At 38.3% G+C, this 13,632-nt stretch overlaps 1 long non-coding RNA gene across 2 annotated transcripts in view; it reads left to right on the top strand.

The window, feature by feature from the left end:
• Positions 1-13,632, top strand: part of LOC123394364 — a 35,175-nt gene that overhangs the window by 2,367 nt on the left and 19,176 nt on the right. For both annotated transcript variants that reach the window (XR_006609051.1, XR_006609052.1), the window contains exon 3: positions 12,618-12,722. This is a non-coding gene — a long non-coding RNA (uncharacterized LOC123394364). The remainder of the gene's footprint in view (positions 1-12,617; positions 12,723-13,632) is intronic.

The following is a 13,632-nucleotide window of genomic DNA, read 5'->3' as shown; positions in this document are numbered from 1 at the left end:
CTTTATTTTTCCACCCACTGACCAGCCTTCCTTGAAAACTCTGTTTTCTTATGCATAATAAAATTCAGAAAATAATTGGGAGAAATAGCTTATTCTGTAAAATATTAGCTTCCATTTTCATTCAGGTTCAAATGTGAAAAATGCAAACCAGAAGTACTATTTGCTCAATATTATTAATTAAAACATTCTGTGTCTATGAGCTACAGTTTTCTGTGTGTTACAATTTCAGAGATCCAAAATAACAATAGATAAACAGAGTATCTTCTCAAGAATGTAGAACTTGTCATTTAAAAAGAGGAGAAATTTTGGCATAGGCGTTTTTGAAAATGGATAGATCATACCATTTGAAACTGCCTGGTTATGGATCTGAACATGGATGCAACTCATTACCTGTGAAAATAGTTACTTCGTGAAGAATTACACTTCAGTGGGAAATATAATTTGGAAATTACTGTTCCTTAAACATCATTTACGATAACCGAAGTTAACCTGTGATTTTCTTTAATAGTTTATAAATTCTATCTCATCTGTAATGGCAGTGTAAAATTTCATCTATTACATAAATTCTAATTTAAGAAGATGTTGACAGAGTATGGGTGTGTTATACTCTGGTGATTAACAACCTTAGTATCTTCGGCCATTAAAGTACAATCGTCTCTAAGCAAAGCCTAGCATGAACGGGCTAACCATATTATACAGGTGATTCTTGTAAAACTGAAGCATTAGCTGCTCTAATGTGAGAAAAATAGACGGGCTTGTCCACTTGTACTTCGAACAATTATTTGGATAATAGGGTGAAATAAGAACTAGAAAACCATTCTGTTATCTAAATACAGTTTGGTAAGTACTTGGATTTAGAAAATACATTCCAAACTTAAAAATCTCTAGCCAAAACCATAACATGATTTCATAAAATGGCCTGTGGAGAATGGCAGTTACCCAACAGAATAACTTCATGTGTCAGAATTCTGACTCATTTGCAATATTCATGTGTAGAGTTGTGTTTTGTTCCAAGAACTCCAGCCCAATCCCAGGCTCATGCCCGAATTCAAGCTACTAGCCCCTCTTCCTAATGCAATATTCTCATTGATTTCTCTCCATCTTCTCTCACTCAATTTTAACCTATTTTCAATGTAACACTAGAATAATTTTTTTTAAAGATTATTTATTTATTTATTTATGTGACACAGAGAGAGAGAGAGAGAGGTCACAAGTAACAGAGAGAGAGAGAGAGGGAAGCAGGCTCTCTGCTTAGCAGAGAGCCTGATGTGGGACTCGATCCCAGGACCCTGAGATCATGACCTGAGCCGAAGGCAGCGGCTTAACCCACTGAGCCACCCAGGCACCCCAGAATAATTTTTTAAACATTACGTCACTGCTGATCAAAGCTCACCTGTGATTTTTCAATTGCACTTAAAATTCCAACCTCTTTGATCTGGCCACAACCTCCCTCTGTAGCTTCAGGCCATCTGGCTGTCTTTCTGTTTCTCTGATAATGCCCACACGGTTTCTGCCTTCAGTCTTCAGCATTCCTTGTGCCCTCTGCTCTTCCTCCAGCTCTTTGCAAGGCATTCCTCTCAACGTTTGGATTCCAGCCCAAGTGTCTCCTTTCTAGAACAGCCTTGCCTGTAACTATTTCAATACACCCTCACGCTGTCATAATAATATTTATCACTAGCATTCATTACCTTGTTAGTTTCCCTTCCTTAAAAACAACTTCATGAGTATAAGAACGTTTGTTCCTGGGAGAATGGGCAAGGATGCATAGTATAAAAGAGGAACTCAATAAATATTTGTTTTATGAAGGCCTCTTCAAAGTAGGTATCATTTTTCATCTGATGAGAAGCTGTTCATTTTGGTGAAATTCTGAAGTTCTCATGAAGTGCCTCTTGACCATACACTGAAAAAGAGTTTCTTTAAAACTAAAATAGAAGTCTTCAGTTTTGTTTAATGTTTATATTTCCATTCCTTTTAAAATTAAAAAAATATTATATAAGTAAAATCTGTTTTGTGAGTTTAGGGGAAACATCAAAATGTCTGCTTTGTGTTCAGATCCAACTACAATGGAAATGTTAGAGCTCTGGCATTATGAAGTGTGTAGGTATTAGTTTTTAAGCATTTACATAACACAGATTCTGATCATGGTTGAATTTGCAAACAACACTGAGTTGAGAGGAAGAGGTGGTGAAGTCAATGTCATGTTTCACCAAAATGGAATACTATTTATCCATCCTATTGTTTAAAATATGGAGAAGGCAGTCTGCACAGATGTTTGTTCTGGAAATGACATGAGTCATATTCTAACCCTGCCCTGGCTGCATAGTCCCCATAGTAATCATAGTTCAGACACAAATGAAAACTGTGCCTAAACCTCTCTCAAGTCACTGGAATGGTCAACAGGGGTGTGTACTGGACTCAGCTGCCCAAGAAAAGGAGCCCAGCTAGGTCTGTATCCATATTTCCAACAACTGGCATAGTACATAGTGACAAATGAAAAATGAATAAACATATCAGATGGGTAGGAATGGATCAGCTTCACATATGATCAGTTACCAGTGAATTGAAGAAAGCATTGTTCTAGAATTTAATGTCCAAGCCAGCCATTTTTATTTTGGGGAAAATGTCTCTGGTTTTAATGCTAGCTCTCTGGGCCCATTAAGAAAGCACTTTTGCCTTTGTTCCTTTATCAATATTTATCAAATGCTTTTTCCTATGCTAGGCAATATGGGTCCAGTGGAGGGGGGGAATAGACGTAAACCTGTCCTCATGAAACATATGGTCATCTAGGGAGAAAAAGTGTGATCAGACGATCAACCACATATACAATTATGCCCTGTGATAAGTGCATTTAAAGCAGCTCTGAGGGGCACCTGGGTGGCTCAGTCAGTTAAGTGTCTGCATTCAGCTCCAGTCATGATCCCAGAGTCCTGAGTATGGAGCCCTGCATCAGACTCCTTGCTCAGTGGGGAGTCTGCTTCTCCCTTTGCCCCTCACCCCACTCTCCTGCTCTCTTTTACTCCCTCCATCAAAAAAATAAATAAGATCTCAGGAAACCTGGGTAGCTCAGTGAGTTAAAGCCTCTGCCTTTGGTTCAGGTCTTGATCCCAGGGTCTTGGCATCCAGCCCCGTGTCGGGCTCTCTGCTCAGCAGGGAGCCTGCTTCTTCCTCCTCTCTCTCTCTCTGCCTGCCTCTCTGCCTGCTTGTGATCTGTCTGTCAATAAATAAATAATAATACAACAATCTTAAAGAAAAAAAAGAAATAAGATCTTTAAAAAAAGAGAAAAAAAAGAAAGAAGCTCTGAACTTGCATGGCAAGGATGTATGATTTAGTCCGAGGAGTTGAAGAAGGCTCTCATGAGAACGGACTTTGGAGATTGGGAAAATGATTAAGAATTAAAGTGAAGAGTGTGGGAGAGTTGTATTAACAGAAAGAGAAGAACACAAACACAGACCTGTGGTGGGAAGGAAAATGGACTATTGGAAGAACTGAAAAGCATAGCAGCACGACTAGAGATGGAACAAAGGAGAGAGACTGCCACAAGGTAAGACAGGAAGGTGAGGCAAGAGCCAGACCATGGAGGGAGGGGGTCCTTGTAGGCATTGTCAAGGGGACTTTGACGTGCTTTACACCTAAATAATAGGAACAGATTTGTTGCACTGTTTTTCCAGCAACATGTTGGAAGCAGAACCCTGCCAAATTGCAAGGCTTCTACTGAAGACTCAGAACCTCACAGGCGATGACAGCAGTAGGAAAGGGAGCTAGCTAATGGCATCCGACCTCTTGATCCTGTCTATTCCTGATACATGGATCAACAAGTCCTTACAATTAGATAGTGGAAGCCGAGCTGGAAACATATACTTGATGTACACACTTGGAAAGGACACAAACTTTGTCATGATTATGGAGTCATTGAGACAGAATTGTTTAACAATGCCATCGGCAATGGCAAATAAAATTCATAATCTTAAGGTCTTGTCATAAAATGATTTTCAATTCCAAATAATAATTTTAAAGAATTTTTTCTTTGCTACATAAACCGAGATTGACTGAGTATGTACTTTTGTTATGTTTAATTTATAAGAGCATAGAATTCAATCATTAGAGTCTATTATGACTCTTAAGGTCCCCTATGACTTTGCTGCTTGAAATGTAATCCCGGGATCAAGTTCATCATCATCATCATATAGAAGTATGTTAGCAATTTATAATCTTAGAATCAGTCCCACCCAAACCTACTGAGTTAGAGTCTGCATTTTTTTAAAGATTTTATTTATTTATTTGATAGACAGAGATCACAAGTAGGCAGAGAGGCAGTCAGAGAGAGGAGGAAGCAGGCTCCCTGCTGAGCAGAGAGCCCCATGTGGGGCTCGATCCCAGGACCCTGAGATCATGACCTGTGCTGAAGGCAGAGGCTTAACCCTCTGAGCCACCCAGGCACCCCCTAGAGCCTGCATTTTAATAAGATTCCTATATGGTTTGTTTGCACATTAAAATCTGAGAAGGATTGCCTTAGAACTTTACTCGCATCCAGTGTAGAAATTTCTTTTTGAATACTAGAAAGGGTTTAGTCATGTGATGTTTAATTTCATTAAATGAAATGCTCTGCCCTTTGAACATGTAGGCATTTAATGCTGAGTTGTAAGAGTCAAACTGGAAGAGTCTGAGGGATCCACACTTTAAAAAAATTCTTATTCATCAAACTTTACTTCCTTCCTGGATGATAGATATATCATTTATATATTCCTAATTAAAACACACAGTATAGTATACACAAACATATTTTAACATCTTCCTGGAAAAAAGTTATTTCTAGACTCATTCGTTGGACAGGGTATTTGTGACTGAAATGAAAAATGTTATCATAAATATGGTAAGAGAACTTGAGCACAAAAGGACTCTTTTCCATTCCTCGTAAGAATAGGTTGTTATTTTGTAAAGGAAAGTTGGGTAATGTTCTTTTTAATTTGGCAAAAGAAGGTCCCAGAGCTGAGGCTGGAGCGTATTTTGAGTGAAAAGATTTAAGATCTTTCACATCAAAGCGAGTTTGGATTTGTTGTCTTGGTTTTTGGATTAGTGTTCTATTTGCTACCGTAATGAATTTTGACATACTTAATGGTTTAAACAACACAAAGTTATTATCTTACAGTTCTGTAAATTGGAAACACCGTCTCAGGGGATTAAAGTCAAGATGTTAGGAGCACTGAGCCCCTTTCTGGAGACTACAGGAGAAAAATACAATTTCTTGCCTTTTCTAGTTTCTAGAGGCCACCAGGATTCCTTGTGGCCCCTTCCATTTTCAAAGCCAGCAGTAACCAGAGAAGTCTTTCCTAACATTGCATCACTCTGACACAGACATTGTTACCATTTCTTCACTTTCAAAGATCCTTGTGATCCCATTGGATGTTCACAGAAATCTGAGATACTCCCCCTATTTTAAGGTCACCTGATTTGCAGCCTCAGTTTCCCTTTGCCACATAATGTAACATATTCATAGATTCTGAGGATTAGAACATAGACATATTGGAAAACCATTACTCTACCTACCACTGTCCTTGGTGGGAGGAGTAAGCTTCCTGGCCTGGAGAGAAGGGACAGAGAAGATGAGGGCAGTCCCTGCAAAGTGTGGCACTTTGTGTCATTATGAGAAACATATCCAGTGAGAATTTCCTATTATAGGGATTGATTGGCAATGAGACCTTAAACAGGTTTTTATCCTGGGTTTTATTATCCCACTTTGTGTTTTTTCCTGTTCTACACATTTCTGCATTTCTCCATTAAGTCCTAATGAGAAAAAAAAAAAATCTGTTGCTTAAGGTGACTTTTGGAATGAAGAAAAGGGATAGGTAAAGCCACATTCACAAAACCTGGACAGAGTAAAGCCAAGTTCAGGGAAAACAATAGCTACAGGGCAGAATGATTAGAAGGGTTACTGACCCAAGCAAGCCAAGGGAAGAAATTCACAGCAAGAGAGGACAAGGAGATCACCGGCTCTTATGTCCTGCCACACAACAGTGTCCATGGGACGTATGCATCTGACAATTGATTTCAAATAAGCAGAAGTGACTACTGGTTTGACAAATACAAAGGTGTGGATGACGCTGTGAGATAAAAGGGAACTAAGATAAGCGTCTACCGCCAAAGTGCTTACAATCTAAAAGAAGAGACTGACAAGTAAATGCCTGTTATTGGACAAAATAGGCACAGAGCACTGCACAGGGAACATCTGGGAGCACAGGGAAAATTTCTAAAGCAGACAACACATGCCAAGGAAGGCTCTCCAGAAATGGTATTTGAGTTATGTATGGAAGTATGGCTGGGAGATAGGTTATATGGAGGGTGGCAACTGGGTATTTCAGAAACAGCAAATAGCCATGTACAGAAATATATAAAAATATATATTTATAAATATATATTTATATAGAAAATATCAATATATAGAAAAATAAATATATAGATACATAAATATATAGAAAAATAAAAAGATTTTATTTATTTATTTATTTGACAGAGAGAGAGAGACAGTAAGAGAGGGAACACAAGCAAGCGGAGTGGGAGAGGGAGAAGCAGGCTTCCCAGTGAGCAGGGAGCCCGATGCAGGGCTCGATCCCAGGACCCTGAGCCAAAAGCAGACGCTTAACCAACTGAGCCACCCAGGCTCCCCTAGAAATGTACAGTCTTACTATAGATCCTAGAGATCGACTCCAATTTTAACTTTGTTGCCCATTAATCCTTCCTCTTTCTGTCACAATGATGCAGAGTTTCTTTTCTTATAATGGTGAATCGCAGGATGCCTGGGTGGTTGCGTCAGTTAAGCGTTTGCCTTCAGCTCAGGTCCTGATCCCAGGGTCCTGAGACTGAGCCCCACATCGGGCTCTCTGCTCAGCGGGGAGCCTGCTTCTCTCTCTAGCCTTCCTCCTGCTCAAGCTTTGCTCTCGCTCTCGCTCTCTCTCCCTGACAAATAAATAAATAAAATCTTAAAAAAAAAAAAAAAAAAGAACCCCATCTGACCCCATCTGCTCCTTCCCCGCAGGGGTTTTCTGGAATATTGGTCATCCTTTTCCCCATTTGCGTCTTTACGCTTTTGCTCTCTTCTTTATCCTTTTCTGTACTCCAGCCAGCTCTTTAATGCCTCCCACTTCCGTAACTTTGTAGTCTTTGTTCTCCCACCACATCTCTGTTCAGCTACTGCCTCCTCTCTCTTTCCCCCACCAGACTTCTTGAGAGGGTCCCACCGCTAGACTTTTCTGCTTTCTAACATCCTATTTACCTCCAACCCCCAGCTGTCTGAGTTTCAAAGGCTCCGTGCAAACCCGCCTAAAACTACTTTCACTGAAGTTACCAACTTGTTTGTTGAAATCAAATGGCATTTTTCACTTCTAAGTTTTCTGAATTCTCTGACACATCTGACACTTGCATAACTACCTTCTGGGAATGTTCTCTGCCTCTTTCTTCAGGGATGACAAGATTCTGATTACCCACTTCAGTGGCCAACCCTGTATCTCTTTAAGAACCAATGTTCTAAGGTACATACATAAACTTTTTTTTTTAAGGATATTTAATGAAATGGGTTTCTTGTTGGAAAAAATATTTGAAGGGTACCTTAGCATTAGGATTCAACCAATACGAGTTTGCTTGAAATATACAAATACTGATTCATAGGCCTGATACTGCAAACAAGCAAAGTCTACAGGGATTACAAATAGTTTTGTTATAAGAAATTAAGAATGAGGGGCACCTAGGTGGCTCAGAGGGTTAAGTCTCTGCCTTCTGCTCAGGTCATGATCCCAGACTCCTGGGATCGAGCCCCGCATCAGGCTATCTGCTGAGAAGGGAGCCTGCTTCCCCCTCTCTCTGCCTGCCTCTCTGCCTACTTGGGATCTCTCTCTCTCTGTCAAATAAATAAATAAAATCTTAAGAATAAATAAAGTATGATAAATATGATGGTTTATGCTTGTCCCCAGCCATATTTTCTCTCAGACATTTCTGTTAACCTGATTTTATGAAAGCACATAGGCCAACTTGATTTGGAAAATTCTATTCAAGAGTATGGGCACAGGACAGAGCAATGGAGAGAAGAGGGTAGAAAGTAATCATCGCTATGAACTTTAATTTGAAGTACTTAATGGGTGGCCTAAGAATAATAAAAAATAACTAGCTAACAATATTTAAATATAATTCCCATTGTATTTATTTAGTTATTTTTAATGAGGGGAAGCTTTTCAGAAGAAAATATTAAGTCACTGACATAAAAACAAAAAACACAAAACCCTGCCATCTCTACTTCCACTCAAATGATTGAGGTTGATTTTTTAAAAATAGAATACATCCTTTTAAAAAGTCCAGAGTATATTTTCTGGCATTGAGAAACATTTTACTGCTTATAGGACTCTACCACAATTCTCTGCTCACACAAAACACAGTTTTGAAATGAGTTCATTTTTTAAAAGATTTTATTTATGAGAGAGAGAAAGAGAGAGAGTGTGTGCACCCATATATGTGCACAAGGGAGAGGCACAAGGAGAGGAGGAAGAAAGCTCTCGCTGGGAGCCCGATATGGAGCTCCATCCCAGGACCCTGAGACTGTGACCTGAGCCAAAGTCTGATGCTTAGCTGACTGAGCCACCCAGGCTCCCCAAGAGTTTATTTTCTTGAGAAAAATAAAGTGCTTATACAGAGCTAGCCAAAACAAGTCTCTACAGATTGGCTAGATTAAGTGGCTGGGAGTGCTGTAACTCCAGAGTGACTTGCAGGGGAATCCAGTAGAAAGGAATGGAGACCCTGGGCTTAGGTAATGCAGCATTACTCTTACAGTTATGGAGTTATTCCACATGTGCTATAGAAACTGATTTTGTAGCTACATCCTTGTAGGTGGAGATACTATAGTCAAATGGTGTTTCCTTTTTGACTTAAATGCTATAGAAACGTAGCAATTATACTAAAGATAAATGGCATTGGCTAATTGGTTTATTCCCCAAGTTGTGTTGGTAGGTTGAAATTTTTTTTTTAGGATTTTATATATTAAGATTAAGATTATATATTAAGATTTTATATATTTATTTGAGAGAGGAAGAGAGTGAGAGTGAAAGAGAACAGGAGCAGGGAGGAAGAGTGGAGGGATTGGGTGAAGGAGAAGCAGGCTCCCTGCTGAGCAGAGAGCCTGACTCAGGACTCGATTCCAGGAACCTAAGATCCTGAACTAAGCCGAAGGCAGATGCATAACCTACTGACCCACCCAAGCTCCAGGTAAGTTGAAATTATCTTGTAAAGATCATCATTTTTTTAAAATATTTCAGATAAACTCAATATTTTAATGCAAACATTGATTCTTTTGAAATTTTAATTTTTATATCCTAACATATCCTGTAAGTATGAATTCTTTTTATGTCTGGCTGAAGCTCAGATTTCTTTTTTATAATTTATAGTGGAGTTTTTGGTGTGAGCTTGGTCCTGGAGTCAACTTAAGATGTGAAAAATCACATGTAGTCAACATTGTCTTTGAAAATCCCTTAAATTGCTAATAAAATAGACTCCATGGTAAACCATATTAGCATATAATCTCCCATATGTAGGGTCCAGTGCAGTCAGTTTTCCTTTAACTTTGGACCAGATTTTGTTCTTCAAATAACATAGTTTGCTTAAGTTTAAGACCACATTGTTAAAAAATGTATATATTTAGATATTAGAATTACATCGCAATGAGGGAGATGTTCACAACACTAGGAGCTCCTGAGAAAAAAATAATTGAGGAAACAATAGATAAAATCAACCAAACTATTTTTTTGTTTGTTTGTTTATCTTGTATAGTACCTCTTAGTATGCTAGGACTGCCATAACAATCACATAGACTGGGTAGCATGCACAACAGAAATTTATATTCTCCTCATTCTAGAGGCTAGAAGTTTGTGATCAGGTTATCATGGGGTTGGTTTCTTCTAAGACTTTTCTGTTTTTCTTATAGATGACCCTCTTTTTTTGTGTGTCTTTACGCATCTTCTCTCTGTGTATACATGTGTCTTAATTTCCTCTTCTTCCTGGATCAGAGCCCATTCTAATGACCTCATTTAACCTTAATTACCTTTGTAAAAACCATTGCTCCAAATATAGTTGCATTCTGAGTTAAGGGGAGTTAGGACTTTAATCTATGAGTCTGGGGAGGATACAATTCACCCAATAATACAGTAGAATGTAATTATATTGTGTCTAATTATATTAGGCACATTTCTGATGTACTAGAAAATCAGGAAGCCTAGCAATCAGATTATTTCTGTGACCTGCAGAAAAAGGCCACCAACGCTACTATTATCTATCTCTACCTCCATCCCCTCTATGACAAACACCACCATCACCACCATCATCTCCTTCATCAAAACAACATGGCCACCACTCTACTACCATCGCCATTACTTCTGCCATCACCTCATTCCCACTCTATAATAACTACTCAGGGTAATTCAGCCTTAAATTCTAGAAGACCTCAGATATGGGTTTGAACTGTCAACCAAGTCAAAAAGTTTCCATGGAATAGATCAGATACATCAGAGCTTCAAACTGAATTCTAAAATAATACAGAAAATATCTCCTGGTGAGTGACAGCTTTTCTAATATGACACTAATATCATAAATTATAAGGGAATGTACTGAAAGATTTAATGACATAAAATCCAGCATCTTTGGCATGTCAGAAATACCACAAATAAAATTCAAACAATAACAAGTCTAGAGATTTTGTTTATTACACACTTGTGAAAAAGGGTTAATTAAGTACATTTATAGGTTAGAGTAAAGACGCCTAGTGCTACAACTTACTGATATGGAAAATCTTGGAGATAATTAGGTTTGGGAAAGAGACCAATAATTTTATTCAGGGAGTACTAGATTTGAGTGCTCTTACATCATACAAGAGATTCTACGTAGATAATTGTATATCATATTTATGTTAAACAAAAGACATTCAAATTATTATTTTTTGCTATTAAGATTTTATTTTTAATATGCCATGAAAATCTTGATTTTATATTTTTAAGATATGTTCCCAGGTGCATCTCTTAATGCTCCAAGTTTTACCATTTGGCTCCCATTTTCTTTGGGAAATGGGATTTCTTCCATTTTCTTGATCCAATAAAAGATGCTGGATATAGTTCTGTCCTCCTCTTTTTATATTATAATATTAAATATAACCTTAGTTACCATATATCTCTATCTGATTAGAAAAAAAAATCCTTTACAAATATTAGAAACCTGGTTTTGAAATGTTTCTATTGGTTTTTAACCCAATCAGCATTTTGCAGGTTTAAAAAAACACACACACACACACACAGCAGTTTGAACTTATACCTTACCACTTAATACAATTCTGCTGAAGAAAGGGTAAGATTGAAGAAAAGTAACTGTTCCATTTTTTCATTGGCCTCAAAAGTGTACACTGCCCAAAAGGATACATCAAAATGAAACCCAAAATGACTATTTTGAAACTTAGGCAACTATCAATTTTTACCTCAAGCAGACAACGTGAACAAGAAACTAACTGTATTTACATATAGTAACTATAATTGTACGGCTTCTTAAATCATCTAAGAAGGGTCTTACATTCAATAATCAAGAAATAATTTTAAATTAGTAGTTATTTTCACTTAAAAAGATGGTATCCCTTTTTCCACATGTATTTCTCATGAAAGAATGTGTTTTCTTACACAAATGTTATACATATTTGAAGCAACAACAATAGTCAGCAAAAATGTGACATTTCTGTTTAGGTTGCTCCAAAATATTTTTCAGTTTCACAAAGCCATTATCCAGTGCGGCCGCAAAATAGAGACTGGAGATTCTAGATAGCAAATGTTATTTCTAAAACCAATGTTAAGTCAGAAAAATGTAAAATAGGCATGACCCTAAATTTCTGGATCTAGTAAACTAAGAATAAACGCCTAAGAAAAGTTTCCTACTATTTTCTGAAAGAAATAAAGAGGTTTTTGTTTGTACAATATTCTGGTTTTTTTTTTTTTTAAGATTTTATTTATTTATGAGAGAGAGAGAGGGGGGAGAGAGCAAGCACAGGCAGACAGAATGGCAGGCAGAGGCAGAGGGAGAAGCAGGCTCCCTGCCGAGCAAGGAGCCCGATGTGGGACTCGATCCCAGGATGCTGGGATCATGACCTGAGCCGAAGGCAGCTGCTTAACCAACTGAGCTACCCAGGCGTCCCAATATTCTGGTTTTTGATTGTACAATATTCTATGTGCTGTATGGATATGCAATTTAAATAGGTATATGCTGTGTCCATCTCTGCCCTATTTCCTATAGCTCTCCCTTTCCACCCACAACAATATACTATCTTTTACCGAGTTATAGACATTAACCTAAATCATCCCACATGGTCCAAGGGAAGAGTTAACGTAATACATGGATGTAAAACATGACAGGAAAAAAGTCCTTTTCAATCTTCTCAAAAGAAAAATGTTTGTATCACAAGTCCCTCAGGAAACACTAATGTCTTTAATTTTTGATAGTGTCTTTTTCCTGATACTATACTTGAATGTGGTTGTCTTAGTCAGCTAGTGCTGCTATAATAAATTACCATAGAATGCATGGGGTAGAAACAACAGAAATTTATTTCTCATAGTTCTGGAGGCTGGAAGTCCAAGATTAGGGTGCCAACACGGTTCTGGTGACAACCCTCTTCCAGATAACAGACTGATGACTTGTATCTTCACATAGTAAAGAGAAGGTAAGAAAGTTCTCTGTGGCTCCTTTTATAGGCACTAATCTAATTCATGAGGGCTGTACTCTCATGATCTAATCACCTCCCAAAGTCCTCACCTCCTAATAACATCATTCTGGAGGTTAGGATTTCAGCCTATGAATCCTGGGGGGACACAAACATGCAGTCCCTAGTAGTGGTTCCAGCTTCTGCAGGACTCTTCCCCCACCACTTCTCCTTGAGTTCCAGCTTCTGGAACTTGTCCAATTAACATCTGAATCAATATTCATAATTTGGCTAATTTTCTGAAGTCCTTGAATATTTTCTTGACCTGTTGGTAGCAATCCTGGGAGCAGTGAAAGATTCTGCTGACGGATATATCTCATGTCAGCCAATGTTGACTTCGTAAAAGTTCAAGGGCAAGTCCTACAGTCGTTGCAGCTCTAGCCACTGCTCAGAACTGAGGAAACCAGTTCTCACTATCTGAGGAAGTCAACCATAACCTGACTTTCTCTTTCTAGCACTTCCCAACAAAAAATACTTGTATGGTTGCAAACAAGCCACAAACTGGGAGAAGACATTTACAAAACATATATATGATAAAAGACATGCAATGCATGCAAAATACACAAAGTACTCCTTTTTAAAGAAGATTTTATTTATTTTGAGAGAGTGTGTACACATGAGCAGTGGGAGGGGCAGAGGCAGAGGGAGAGACAGAATCTCAAGCAGACTCCACACTGAACATGGAGCCTGACACAGGGCTCGATCTCATGACCCTAAGATCTTGACCTGACTCAAAATCAAGAGTTAGACACTTAACTGACTGAGCCACCCAGGCACCGCTTATATGACCCTTAAAACTTAACAATAGGAAAGCAAATAATTAAAAAGTGGGCTAAAGAGACACCTGGTAGCTCAGCTAGTTAAGAGTTTG

Source organism: Mustela putorius, unplaced genomic scaffold (genome assembly GCF_011764305.1).
Source record: "Mustela putorius furo isolate JIRA1106 unplaced genomic scaffold, ASM1176430v1.1 tig00003834_pilon_pilon_pilon, whole genome shotgun sequence".
In the NCBI taxonomy this organism is placed as follows: domain Eukaryota; kingdom Metazoa; phylum Chordata; class Mammalia; order Carnivora; family Mustelidae; genus Mustela; species Mustela putorius.
Note: the sequence above shows the minus strand (reverse complement) of the source record. Positions and strands in the feature narration are given on the sequence as shown.